This window comes from Arachis hypogaea, chromosome 17, assembly GCF_003086295.3.
Source record: "Arachis hypogaea cultivar Tifrunner chromosome 17, arahy.Tifrunner.gnm2.J5K5, whole genome shotgun sequence".
NCBI lineage: Eukaryota > Viridiplantae > Streptophyta > Magnoliopsida > Fabales > Fabaceae > Arachis > Arachis hypogaea.
In genome coordinates, this window is record NC_092052.1 from 107,634,993 (window position 1) to 107,648,293 (window position 13,301).

The 13,301-nt window shown below is 35.8% G+C and overlaps 1 non-coding gene across 1 annotated transcript; it reads left to right on the forward strand.

Annotated features, from left to right (window-relative positions):
* The first annotated feature begins 2,587 nt into the window (after nt 1-2,587).
* Nucleotides 2,588-2,691, forward strand: LOC112768214 (small nucleolar RNA R71). The gene has a single exon (XR_003185652.1). It is a non-coding gene; the product is annotated as a small nucleolar RNA R71 (small nucleolar RNA).
* Nucleotides 2,692-13,301: the final 10,610 nt, after the last annotated feature.

Below are 13,301 nucleotides of genomic sequence, written 5' to 3' on the forward strand. Positions count from 1 at the left end.
AGAACAAGGAGATTAAGGAACGGGTCCACCTTAGTGAGGGTGGCGTCTTCCTCTTCTTGGAGAACCAATGGTGCTCTTGAGCTCCTCTATGTCTCTTCCTTGTCTTTGTTACTCCTTCCTCATAGCTCTTTGATCTTCTCTAATCTCATGGAGGATGATGGAGTGATCTTGGTGCTCCACCCTTAGTTGTCCCATGTTGGAACTTAATTCTCCTAGGGAGGTGTTGATTTGCTCCCAATAGTTTTGTGGGGAAAAGTGCATCCCCTGAGGTATCTCAGGGATTTCACGGTGAGAAATTTTCTCATGCTCTTGTTGAGGTCCATGATCTCTTGTTTGCTCCATCCTTTTCTTAGTGATGGGCTTATCCTCTTCAATGAGGATGTCTCCCTCTATGTCAATTCCAGCCGAATTGCAGAGGTGACAAATGAGGTGAGGAAAGGCTAACCTTGCCAAAGTGGAAGACTTGTCAGCCACCTTATAGAGTTCTTGAGGTATAATCTCATGAACTTCCACTTCCTCCCCAATCATGATACTATGGATCATGATGGCCCGGTCTATAGTAACTTCAGACCGGTTGCTAGTAGGAATGATTGAGCGTTGAATAAACTCCAACCATCCTCTAGCTACAGGCTTAAGGTCCAATCTTCTCAATTGAACCGGCTTGCCTCTTGAGTCAACTTTCCATTGAGCTCCTTCCACACATATGTCCATGAGGACTTGGTCTAACCTTTGATTAAAGTTGACCCTTCTAGTGTAGGGGCGTCCGTTTTCTTGCATCATTGGCAAGTTGAACACCAACCTTACATTTTCCGGACTGAAATCTAAGTAATTCTCCCGAACCATTGTAAGCCAATTCTTTGGATTCGGGTTCACACTTTGATCATGGTTCCTAATGATCCATGCTTTTCTCACTTGACTTACCTTCAATAGTTAGAGGTCAACTAAGTGAGTGCAATTTACAGTTACCATCACAATTGACTATGATAATGGGGATAGGACTTCTAATTATCAATCCTTGTTAAGACTTTTCTTAATTATTATTTTATTTCCTTGTCATTTAAATTCCTTGTTCAACATTTAAAAACCCAAAAAAAAGATACTTTTCCATAACCAATAATAGATACACCTCGCTGCAATTCCTTGAGAGACGACCCAAGGTTTAATACTTCGGTTTATTTTTATTGGATTTGCTTAAGTGACAAACAAATTAAATCTGATTGAGGTTTAATTGTCAGTTTAGATCTATACTTGCAACACGACTACTTTTGTGAAATTCTTTACCGACGATTTTTCCTCCATCACTCCCAAATCACATAAGGCTTTTTCCACTATGATTTCTCCTATGATACAAGGGATTTGGAAGCTCCCAAGGTCCTTCAATTTCTGAGGTAACTTGTGTTGAATGATGGCACTACATTCTTCGGTTAACACCACAGTTTCATCATTTCTCCAGCTTCTCTTCTTGGTCATTAATTTCTTCAAAAACTTAGCATAGAGTGGCATTTGCTCTAGTACTTCAGCAAAGGAAATATTGATCTGCAGTCTCTTAAAAACCTCCAAGAATCTAGAGAATTGATTGTCCTTTTCATTCTTCTTTAATCGTTGAGGATAAGGAGCTTTTGGAACATATGGCCTCAAGACTTCTTTTTCTTGAGGTGGGTTAGGAGTAGGTACTTGTGCTTCCTCTTTATCTTTTGAGCTTTCATCCACTTTCTTCTCTTGCATTTCCCTTGAGGTTTCCTTCAGTTCCTTCCCACTTCTGACTGTGATGGCCTTGCATTCCTCCTTTGGGTTGGCCCTGGTGGTATTACATGGATTGTGGTTGGAAACTTGCTTGGATAGGTATCCAATCTGTACTTCAAGTTTCTTGATGGCAGCATCCTGGTTTTGCATATTGGATCTCACCTCTTCCTTGAAAGCTTGCATGTCTTTAGAATCCTTGCAAAGTTCTCCAAGCATGGCCTCAATCCGGGATAGTCTATCCTCAGATGGTGGTGGTAGGTTGGAATTGAGAGGCTGAGAATGGCTATTTTGGGCTTGATATGGAGGCTGGAAAGAGTTGTTGTGTGGGGTTTGGTATGGTCTTTGGTTAGTTTGTTGATAGGTGGAATTGTGGTAATGGTTGGAGTTTTAGGGCCTATGATCTTGAGTTTGGTTTTGCTGGTTTCCCCACCCAAAGTTTGGGTGGTTCTTCCAACCAGGATTGTAGGTTTTGGAGTGTGGATCATAGGGTTTTCTTGATGAGTTTCCAATATAATTGGCTTGCTCCCAATCACCTTCTTCCTCTGCATTCACCCCTTCTTGAGCTTGTGGTTGAGTATGGACTGCTGCAACTTGGTTCTTCTCTATCTGCTTGGTGAGGTCAGCCAATTGCTTGGTGTTCAACTTGTTTTGAGCTAGCAATGCATCCATGTGATGCAGCTCCATCACCCCTCTATTTGAGTTTCTATCAGAGGCATAGAAGTATTCATTGTTGGCCACAGTTTCTATGATGTCTATGGCCTTATCAATTGTCTTCTTCTTATTAAGAGAGCCTCCTGAAGAGTGATCTTCATAGAAAATGTGCAACTGTACCCATTCATTGAACATGTCCGGGGGGCATTTTCTTGTCAACTCCTTGTATCTCTCCCATGCTTCATAGAGAGTTTCACCATCTTGTTGTCTGAACGTTTGTACCTCAGCCCTCAACCTGTTAACTCTTTGGGGAGGGTAGAATCTTGCCAGGAATTTGTTTACCACCTCTTCCTAAGTTGTCAAGCTTTTCTTAGGAAAGGATTCTAGCCACTTTGCTACTTTATCCCTGAGAAAAAAGGGAAATAAAAGCAGTTTATAGGTCTCAGAATGGACACCATTGGACTTCACTGTATCACATATTCTCATAAATGTAGTTAGATGTTGGTTGGGGTCTTCCTGGGTAGTTCCTCCAAATGAGCAGTTATTTTGAACAAGGGTGATGAGTTCAGGTTTTAACTCAAAGTTATTAGCATGAATGGTTGGTTTAAGGATGCTACTTCCACAGTTTCTTGGGTTTGGGTTGATGTAAGAGCCTAAAACTCTTCTCTCTTGTCCAACATGATTGGCTGCACCCTCTCTAACATGATTATGCACCTCTTCCTCATGATGGTTCTCCATATTATCCTCCATATTTATATCCAGCTCCTCCTCTTCTTCCTCTGCACCAATAACCCTTTTTCTTCTTGCTTTCCTCCTTAATCTAGGGAATGTCCTCTCAGATTCAGATTCAAAAGAGGTTGAAACTTCTCTTCTTCTACCTGTCATACAATCAACAAAACACACTAGAAAGAGAAAAGTGACGGAATCACTCTTGTTAAGAATTGTGGTTAAGATGAGTGGTGCAATTGATCAAATAGTTAGTGGGTTAATTTCCTGAAATGTAAATAAGCAATGGAAAAACAAATCAAAGTGTTGAAACTGAAAGTAACTAAGCTGAAATGAACAAATCAACAAAGAAAAGAAAATGTTCAATCTAGTTATCCTCCAATTTAATCATTGCCAATGCAAAATCAAACTCCGGCAACGGCGCCATAAACTTGATGCACGGAAATCTGTCTCTCAACAAATTTTTCTCGGCAAGTATACCGAATTGTCGTCAAGTGAAAACTCACAATAGAGTGAAGTCGAATCCCACAGGGATTGATTGGTTGAGCAATTTTAATTAGAGGAGTTTTTCAGTTGAACTAAACAAATTTGTGTTGAGAAATGCAGAAAGCAAAATGGCGGGAAAGTAAATAACAAGAAATGTAAATGATGGAAAGTAAATTGCAAAATATAAATTGCATGAAAGTAAACTTGCAGGAATTTAAATGGGAATAGGGATGATGAGCATAAATGTAAATAACAGAATTAAAGAGAATGAGTAAGATCAGAAATAGGGGAGCTCATTGGGCTTAGGAGATGTTGCATTCTCCGGATCAAATTCATTCTCATCTCTTCCTCAATCAATGCATTCATTGATCTCTTGGCAATCTTAGGTGATTAAATCCCAATTCCTTGGCAATCCAATCTATCTAAGCTTGAACAATTGCCCAATTCCTTGATCTAATTGCTCATGGGAAGAGATGAAGTATAATCACTAATTATACCACATGTTTTTCTAGATTAAAGCATTGGTAGGATTATATGTCACCGTATCCATCCAACCCCCAATCCAGACCAACATGAGAAAGTATTTCCAGCATGATTTCCTCATTCCTCTTCCAAGGTTCAAAGGAAATCCATGTATGAGCAATTTCTCTTTCGAGACAATTGCTCAATTGGATGAAGATCGAAAGCATTCAAGTAAATCAAGAGAAAAGGGAGAAGAAGAAGAATGAAAACTATTATTGATCCATTGAATTACAACAGAGCTCCCTAACCCAATGAAAATGGGTTTAGTTGTTCATAGCTCTGGGAATGGAAATTGAAAATGGAGAGTGCATTGAAAAGTAAATTGAATTACTGAGAAAGTAAAAATACAAAGTGTTTACAATCCTGGATCTACCAAGTTCTCTCCCTTTTTTCTAGTTCAAAACTACCCTTATATATACTACTCTTCTGATCTTCAGTTAGCTCTGCAAGTCTCTGGATGTGGGCCTTTAAGCATAGTTGAAGCAGTTACAATTTTAGTGTGTTTAGCTCAGCTTGCAGGAAGAGTTTGAGTCAGGTACTTTCACGTTAGTTAGGCCGTTAGTGTGGTTAACGTCAAGTGTAAATCCTGGTTCGAAGACGTTAGTGACACTAACTTGGTCACTAACATTCTAAAGCCCTTTTGAAGTCACGTTAACCCCACCGTTAGTGGCACCAACGTGGCCACTAACGTAGCCTTTCCTAACCTTGAATACGTTAATGGTGTTAACTACACCATTAACGTCAAATTCATCTCTTCCTCCACGTTAATGGCCCACGTTAGTGGAGTTAACATGGCCATTAATGTGGGCATACCTTGGCTCGAAGACGTTAGTGGTGTTAACTACACCACTAACATTGCAAACTTCCTCCTCTTCCACATTAGTGCCCACGTTAGTGGCACTAATGTGGCCACTAACGTGGGCTTCTTAGTCATCCCCAATGTTAGTGGTGTTAACTATGCTACTAACGTTGCAAAGCCCCCTTTCTTCCACGTTAGTGCCCACGTTAGTGGCACTAACGTGGGCTTATGGTGGCACTCCTAACGTTAGTGGTGTTAACTATCCCACTAACGTTGGGGCTTCGTCTTTCTTCCACGTTAGTGCCCACGTTAGTGCCCACGTTAGTGGCACTAACGTGGGCTTGAATGACCTTCGAAGACGTTAGTGGTGTTAACTATACCACTGACATTGCAAGGTTTCCCCTTCTCCACGTTAATGGCACTAACGTGACTCTTCACTTCTTCTTGTTACCTGAAAACAAACAAACAAAGTGCATCAAAGTCCTGCTCTTAATCATGAGATGATGCATCATGCATTATATCATTCAACTCTTGCATTATTCTCATGAAATTGTTTAGAATTCACAATGTTTACTTGAATCAAGGTATGGATGCATATTCAACCAATTACTTGCTTATTTCCCAAGAAAATGCATGAAACTAACCTAAAACATAGAAAAAATGGCCAGTAAAACTAGCCAAGATGCCCTGGCATCAATCTTATTAATATTTTCAAATTTTTATCTTATCTTTTTTTTTTATCTTTCTTTGAATTTAAAAAAAAAATCTTATCTTATTTTGCTTTAAATTCAAATTTCAAAAATTCAAAATTTAAAATTTCTTGTTATCTTATTTTGATTTAATTTCAAAATTTAAGTTTAGTGTCTTGATAGTTATCTTTTAGTGTTTATCTTGTTATCTTTTTAGATCTTTATCTTATCTTTTTATCTTTCTTTGAAATCAAATTTTTGTTATCTTATCTTGTTTAAATTCAAATTTCAAATTCTTATCTTATCATAATTCAAGTTCAATTTTCAAACTTCAAGATTTCTAATTTTAAATTTTAAAATTCAAAATTTTTAAAATCCAAATTTCAAAATTTAAATCCAAAATCTTTTCAAAATCTTTCTAATCTTATCTTTCCTTGTTTGACTTTTTCTTTCAAATTTTAAATTTCAAGATCTTCCTTTGACTTTCTCTTTTTAATTTCAAATTTTTAAAATCAAATCTTTTATTTTATTTTCAAATCTTGTTGGTTAGTTAGTTACTTGTTTTATCCTATTCTCTTTCCTCTCTTCTTTTTCAAAACTTCCTAACTACTTTCTCTTCATTTTTGGATTCTACTTTGAGTTTGTGTATTTTTATGCAATTTCAGGTATTTTATGGCTGAAACTGAGGAGCTGGAGCAAAAGTCTGATTTAGAGACAGAGAAAGCACTGCAGATGCTATCCAAATCTAATCTCCTTGCACTCGAAAGAGCTTTGCTGGAGATACAGAAGTCCAAATAGAGCGTTCTTAATGACTATGGAAAGCTAACATCTAGAACTTTCCAGCAATATATAATAGTCCAAACTTTGCTTTAGAATTGAAGGCCCAAAACTAGCGTTCAACGCCATCCTCCTGCCCTATTCTGGCGTCCAGCGCCCAAATGAGAAGAGACCAGCGTCCAACGCCCAAGAAGGACCCCCTAGCCAGCGTTCAATACCCTAGAGGCCTCCTAGCACGTGGATCTCAATCAGGCTCATTCCAAACACTCACCAAGTGGGCCCCAAAAGTGGATTTTAGCACTAAAAGACTGTTTTACCCTTCTTATGTAATCTTTAGTCATCAGTCTAGTATTTATTTGAGAACTTTTACATCTTAGAGGACCTTTTGACACTTTACATGTTTATGATTGTATTTTCTATCAGTATGAGTTTCTAAACTTCCTAGGTTAAGGGGAGGAGCTCTATTGAGTTTTATCGATTAATAAAGTACTACTATTCTATCTCAATACGTGTTTGATTCTCTATTCTAAGATGTATATCCGTTCTTCATCATTATGAATGCGTTGAACCGGCACAAGGTTATCTCATTCTATAGTGGTTCAGAGTGAGTCTTTCATCAGACAATGACGAATCACTAGTTTGATTATACATCTCCTAGACAGCTAGTCCATAACTTCATTGGGGACTTCTCGAGATACCAGTTCAACCGAGGTATGGGGAGATTAGAGTCTTTGTGGTAGAGGCTAGACCCAAAGGCACAGCATTCTCTGATCCAGAAGATTCAACCTTGTCTGTGGCATTTTGAATAGGATCACTAAGGAGAATGAACTACAGGAGCTTCACCCTCAATCAGAATGGATCCGCACTAACCTTGGGGTTCAGATCTGGAGGAGCATTAGCGACCTTGTAAGAAAGGCGTTGATCACATACAGCCTGCCATAGAAGAAATCATTCACAGTTGAAGTAGACAGTAAGACCAGAGTAATCCAGAAGAACAAAGCATCTCCAAACCTTAACCATCTCTATATCATTATTCGAATTCATAATTACTGAGTAACGTTTTATTTATTTTACTTTTATGCGTTTTAAACAATCAACCAACTTCTCTATTCGCCTGACTAAGATCTACAAGATAACCATAACTTGCTTCAAATCACAATCATCGTAGGATCGACCCTGACTCACTCAGGTATTACTTGGACGACCCAGTGCACTTGCTGGTTCAGCTGTACGAAGTGTGGGAATTCGTGCACCACACGACATTCAATTTCAAGGACTAAAATGAGTCACTTAACGCAAAGTGAGGGACTAATTTGAAGCATCTACAATGATGACATAATGGATGACACATGGACGAATACTGTTGTGACACGTGGCACAAACAGACATGTGGCTAAATAGCATTGTGACACGTGTCACAACTATCCACGTCAGCATGCCACGTGTCACTGGTCAACGTAACACATCATTATACCATTACACGTGGTCAAATCATGGAGTGACACGTGTTACTAACACGCCACGTCATCAAGTCATATCATCACGCCGTTAATAGAAAATGGGTCAAGGACTAACATGGTGCATTTTTGTCAATCTCAGGAACGTAATTAGTGTAATTGTAATTTCAGGGACGATTTTAGTACACGGCGTCAATCTCAAAAACCATTTTAAGATTTAACTCCGTTTTTAGTAGTTAACTCTAATTAGTAATTATATTATCCCAGCAAATCAAATGCCACTTAAAACATTGGTGAAAACATTTTTTTCCGGGCATATCATTATTAATTTTAAGAAGGATGGTAGGAGAAAAATATTTTTAGTAAAAAATAGAAAATTAATTAGTACCGATTTAAACGTAAGAAAAATAAGGATGTTAGGATAATAATATTTTTAGTCAAAAAATAGAAAAATTAATTAGTACCGATTTAAATGTAAGAAAAAATTATTATTTGTTTGATAATAATAATAATAATAATAATAATAATAATAATAATAATAATAATAATTTTTATCAGTGGCTGAAAATACCTTTGTTTTTTATTGTTGAATTCTCGTGGTATATATTGCTGAACTGGTTCACATGTCATTAATATTGCATTTGCACAGGTAATGTGCTTATATGCAATCGGATCGGAATTTGTTTAAATCTGTTTTACTATTATTGTTTTGTGGTTGCTATAGAAATTGTCTAGTATGGTTGAAGATTGGATATCTCAAGTAAATATAAGGCAGTGTCGGGACAGAGTTGGATGTGTAAAACTTGGAACTTGTTTTTGCCTGTACACTCGTCACAGGTTTAAAAGACTCATGCGTCCTTATCAGGTATGTAATGAAAATGTTCAAAATGGTACTTTAGCATTATATTTTGTATTTCCGTTCCATTCTTCTCCACTAATACCTGCTCCTGTTATATTATTCTTATCAAGGTTCTAGAGATGCTTCAGATGCCATTCGTTGAACGGCGTTTGCAGATTAAGTTACTGTCTCTTGGTCATATTGAGCCATTTTGTCCAAAGTAAACAACTATATTTTTTTTACTTAAAAATTGCTCTCCAAATAGGTTATCGGGATAGTTCTTTTAAATATCTTTTTTTATCAGGCTTTAGAACCTCCAAAGGTTGAAGCAATGAGTTCAGCAATATCCTTACTATATGAGGCACTGTATAGTTGTATTTCACTCTATCACTGATTTCAGAGTATGAGTTATTGTGATTGTTATTTTTTTATAAGTCTATATCTATTTGATTTACGTACAAGATAGTTGGTTTTGACTTTTGACCCAGCTTTAATAAATACTCCTCATTGTTAAATTGTAATGTGATTGAGATATTCACTTTCTATTTCTGTTTATTTTTGGTGAGTTTTTCTATACAGTTCTATGAGTTATGGGTTGAATTACATTCACATAGAATCTTAACCTGTTTCAAAAGTTGCTTATGGTTTTAATACATATACTTAGATGATTAATATATTATTAGTATAGTTTAATTGTATATGAATTTATTTATTATATTTTACTTGTGTCATGATTGATAAATAACAAATGTCCTATTATTTGGTTTGATAAATTTGATTGTGTATTGGCTAAGAAATAAGTAATGAATTGGTTGTTATTGATGGAACTGTAGACGGTGGAAATATCCAAGTTTTAGGGGAGGTTTTGTCAAAATTTTCTAAAAATTTTGAATAAAAGTTAATAGAAAAAATTGTAATTGGTGTTATATGTTGTTTCTAATTTTTTGTTTCGGTTTTTCTCATTTACAGGGGTGCTAAAATGGTGATAACATACTACCTAAAAGAATATTTTGATTCATAGAGACACTAATCTATGTTAGACTTTTAACTTTTGGTTGAATTTATGTAAGAAATATAACTTGTAGAACTAATCAATGTAGACATTAATGTTATTTTGTTTTAAAATAAATTTTAGTTAAATGAAACATGTTTGAATTATATATTTTTTACATATTATATAAATGTTAACTTGTTCAGTAAAATAGTTAATATATTAATTAATTAAAAAATAATTTGGTAAATTATGTATTTAATTTGTATTAAAAAAATTATTACAAAATATTGTGCTTTTGAAACTAAAGAAAACAAAATGTTACAAAATCAAGTTATATTTTGTAACAAAATTTTGTGATAGGAAAAAATATATTGTCACCAAAAATATTTTGAAGATACAAATTTGTTATCATTTTTGTAACGAATTTTGATTTTGTATCAAAAAAATTTGTTACAAAATATTACTTTGAATTGTAACAGTTTCATTTTTTATTACAAAAACTTTTTTTAATGAGACACTGCAACAGCCCTTTTTTTATTACAAATTTCTTTTGTTTCAAAATTTCGATTTTTTGTAATAATTTTTTTGTTACAAATATTACTAATTAATAGATTTAGTTAAAATATATATTTAGAATACATATTAAGAATATAATAACAAAAATAAATTTTATTTTAATATATTAGTAATATAAAATACTTTATATAATCATTTAATTGTATTCGTTTTTATGGTTGACTATTTATACAGTAATTATAAAAAGTAAATATGGCAGATTTATACCATCTTGTTTGTAAGGCTGAACGAGACTTGATTTAGATTGGATGAGCCATTAGTGAGTGCATTCGTAGAGAGATGATGTCCGAAGATGTATACTTTTCACATGCCGTTCAAGGAGTGCACGATCACACTACCAGATCTAGCGTTTAAGGTTCCCGATTGACGGTCAATATGTCAGCGGATGCCTCACGGACTTTGAGCGACATATCGAAGGTGGCCGCCCAGCGTGGGTATGGTTCGAGGAGCTGTTGGGTGTTTTACCTCTCGCGAACTGTATCGACAAGTTCACAGTGAAGTACACTTAGACGCAAGAGACATTTAGTGAGCTTCCGTAGGCTACAGACGATGAGACGGTTAGGAGGTATGCCCAGGCGTATATCATGATGCTCTTATCGACGCAGCTATTCAGTGATAAGTCTGGTACACGTCTTCACATTCGTTGGCTACCCTACGTAGGTAAGCTAGAGGACATGAGTCGATATAGTTGGGGTTCTGCTACTCTGTCATGGTTATACCAGTGCATGTGTCGTGTGGCCAACATGAATGTTGTCAAGTTAGCTAGTCCATTGCAGCTCCTGCGGTCGTGGATCTTCTGAAGGTTCCCTGGTTTCCGGCCTGATGGATTTTATGTCTTTCATTGGTCGTTGGCGTCGAGGTACTTGCTTTTGGGTTATGCAACATGTTTTTAATGTTATCAGTTTATTTCGTTCATTGATAAAATGTTTCGGTTTTCAAATGGTCAGGTTATCACTCAACGTTGAGCGACAAGGGGTCTCGAATTACGCATTGGAGGCTTAGGATAGATTTACTTCACTTCAAGAATGTGAGTATTTATGGTTTCAATATGTTTCATCGCTAATATGAAAAGTATGGGGGTACTGCTGAATTCCTAAAATAGATGCTCCACTATCCACAATTGGAGAAGTCCTTGCTATGTTATCATCACTATCATCAGCTATCGTGGTAAACTCCATATCATCATGAAACATCATCATCATCATCATCATTCAGTACATCTTCGACACTATCCGGTACTCCACCCTCTCTGAAAACTGTGACCATAACAAGAGCACTGGCCGTCGCAATCGCAAGCTCACCCAAGAATCGAAAATCACCTATTCCTCCGTCACAACTATGGTTTAGATCAGCTGCAAAGGACAGAGATGCAACTAAAACTGCCTCATGTGTAATCACCGGCACAGCTGATGAGGCACCAAAAGGCATTGAACTAGAACAGACTGGTATTGCTGAGGATTGAGGATTCTAGTTTGAACCTCCTAAACTACACACCACATCCACAAACTTCGCCAACAGCTCAAGGCTCCTCACCTCGAAAAATTGACGACGACAATGGAACAGAACTTACAAATCTTTGTTACTGCCTATGACGAATGAATCGTACTTCACATCATCACGCAACATGCAAATCGAAATTCTGTAGAATAACTTCTCCATCTGTTTCACGCCGTGCAGCCCCAATTTTTGGAGTATAGTATTCTGAAACTTGGTGAAACTCGTCGAAGTTTTATAAAAAACACTCAATGGGTCCTTATCAGTAAATTTAATTTTCGATCGCATTTTCTTTTTAATCGATTCTCTATAGTGCACCAGAACTAAAAAAACTCTCATCACTAACCATTGTGAGTCCCACTATTGTGAAAAATTCACGTTTATCTCGTATTTATATATATTAGGAATATACTAAATCAAATTAACTCCTTTTGATTTATACATATAGCAGATTTCATAGTAAACCGAGCCTATTGGACTCGATTTACCATTAGCCACTACTGACTGTAAATCGACTTTAGTTCATTCGATTTACTAAGGGGACTAAATCGAAATTGCTTGATTCGATTTAGTAGTAGCCAACTAAACCGAAATTTATTGATTCGATTTAATGCTACTTAGCCTAATTCGTATTTATTGAATTCGATTTATGTGTAAACTCCAAATCAACTAATTCGAATCAAGTTGATTCGATTTAGTACGATCAAGTCTAATTAGAATTCAATGAACTCGATTTACATAAAAACATGCAACGAGACACCCACGTAACATTTTTTTGGCTTTGGGGACACACGTAAAATTGGGTTAGCTTTGGTTTATGAAAGTCATTTATCCCGTATTTAGTGTATATTTTATATTTCAATAAATATTTTATACTAATTTTAGTAGTTGATTTTGATATATACCTATCATCTTGTTTTTATGATATATTATGTATATACCAAAATCAGTCACCGAAGTATAAAATACACGTTAGAATATAAATACATATGAAAAATAAATTAAATCACATGTATTTATACACAAATATATTAATAGCTAATTTTAGTAGTTAATTTTAATATACAAATAACATTTTCGTTATATATATTAATAAGACTTAATTAATTAATTGCGAGCACTATCAGGATTATGAGGCCGTGCACAGACAAAATGCATATCAGTGGCGCACTAGAATTATTCTCAACATGATAGAGTCTCGCAGATAATATAGAGTCAGAGATGCACCGAACAGTGTGGGAATACGCATCAAATAAATTAGATTCCATCACTTAACTTGAAGTTTGAGAAACCAATTCGATACCTACTCAACACTGTATATATTTTTCCCAATATTGAAAAATATTACTTGCCTTAAAGATATCCATTTCTCCACAAACGGTGAACTTATTAAGCGTACCATTCATCAGCTAAATGATTAATTTCCATGTTGATTATCCATTTGCCAAACCCACTAATACATTTATGCTGTATTTAATAGATTAAAGGACCCACCAGTTTAGCTTAATTAGGCCTAAAATAAAGGTAAAATGTCCTTTCATTACATATA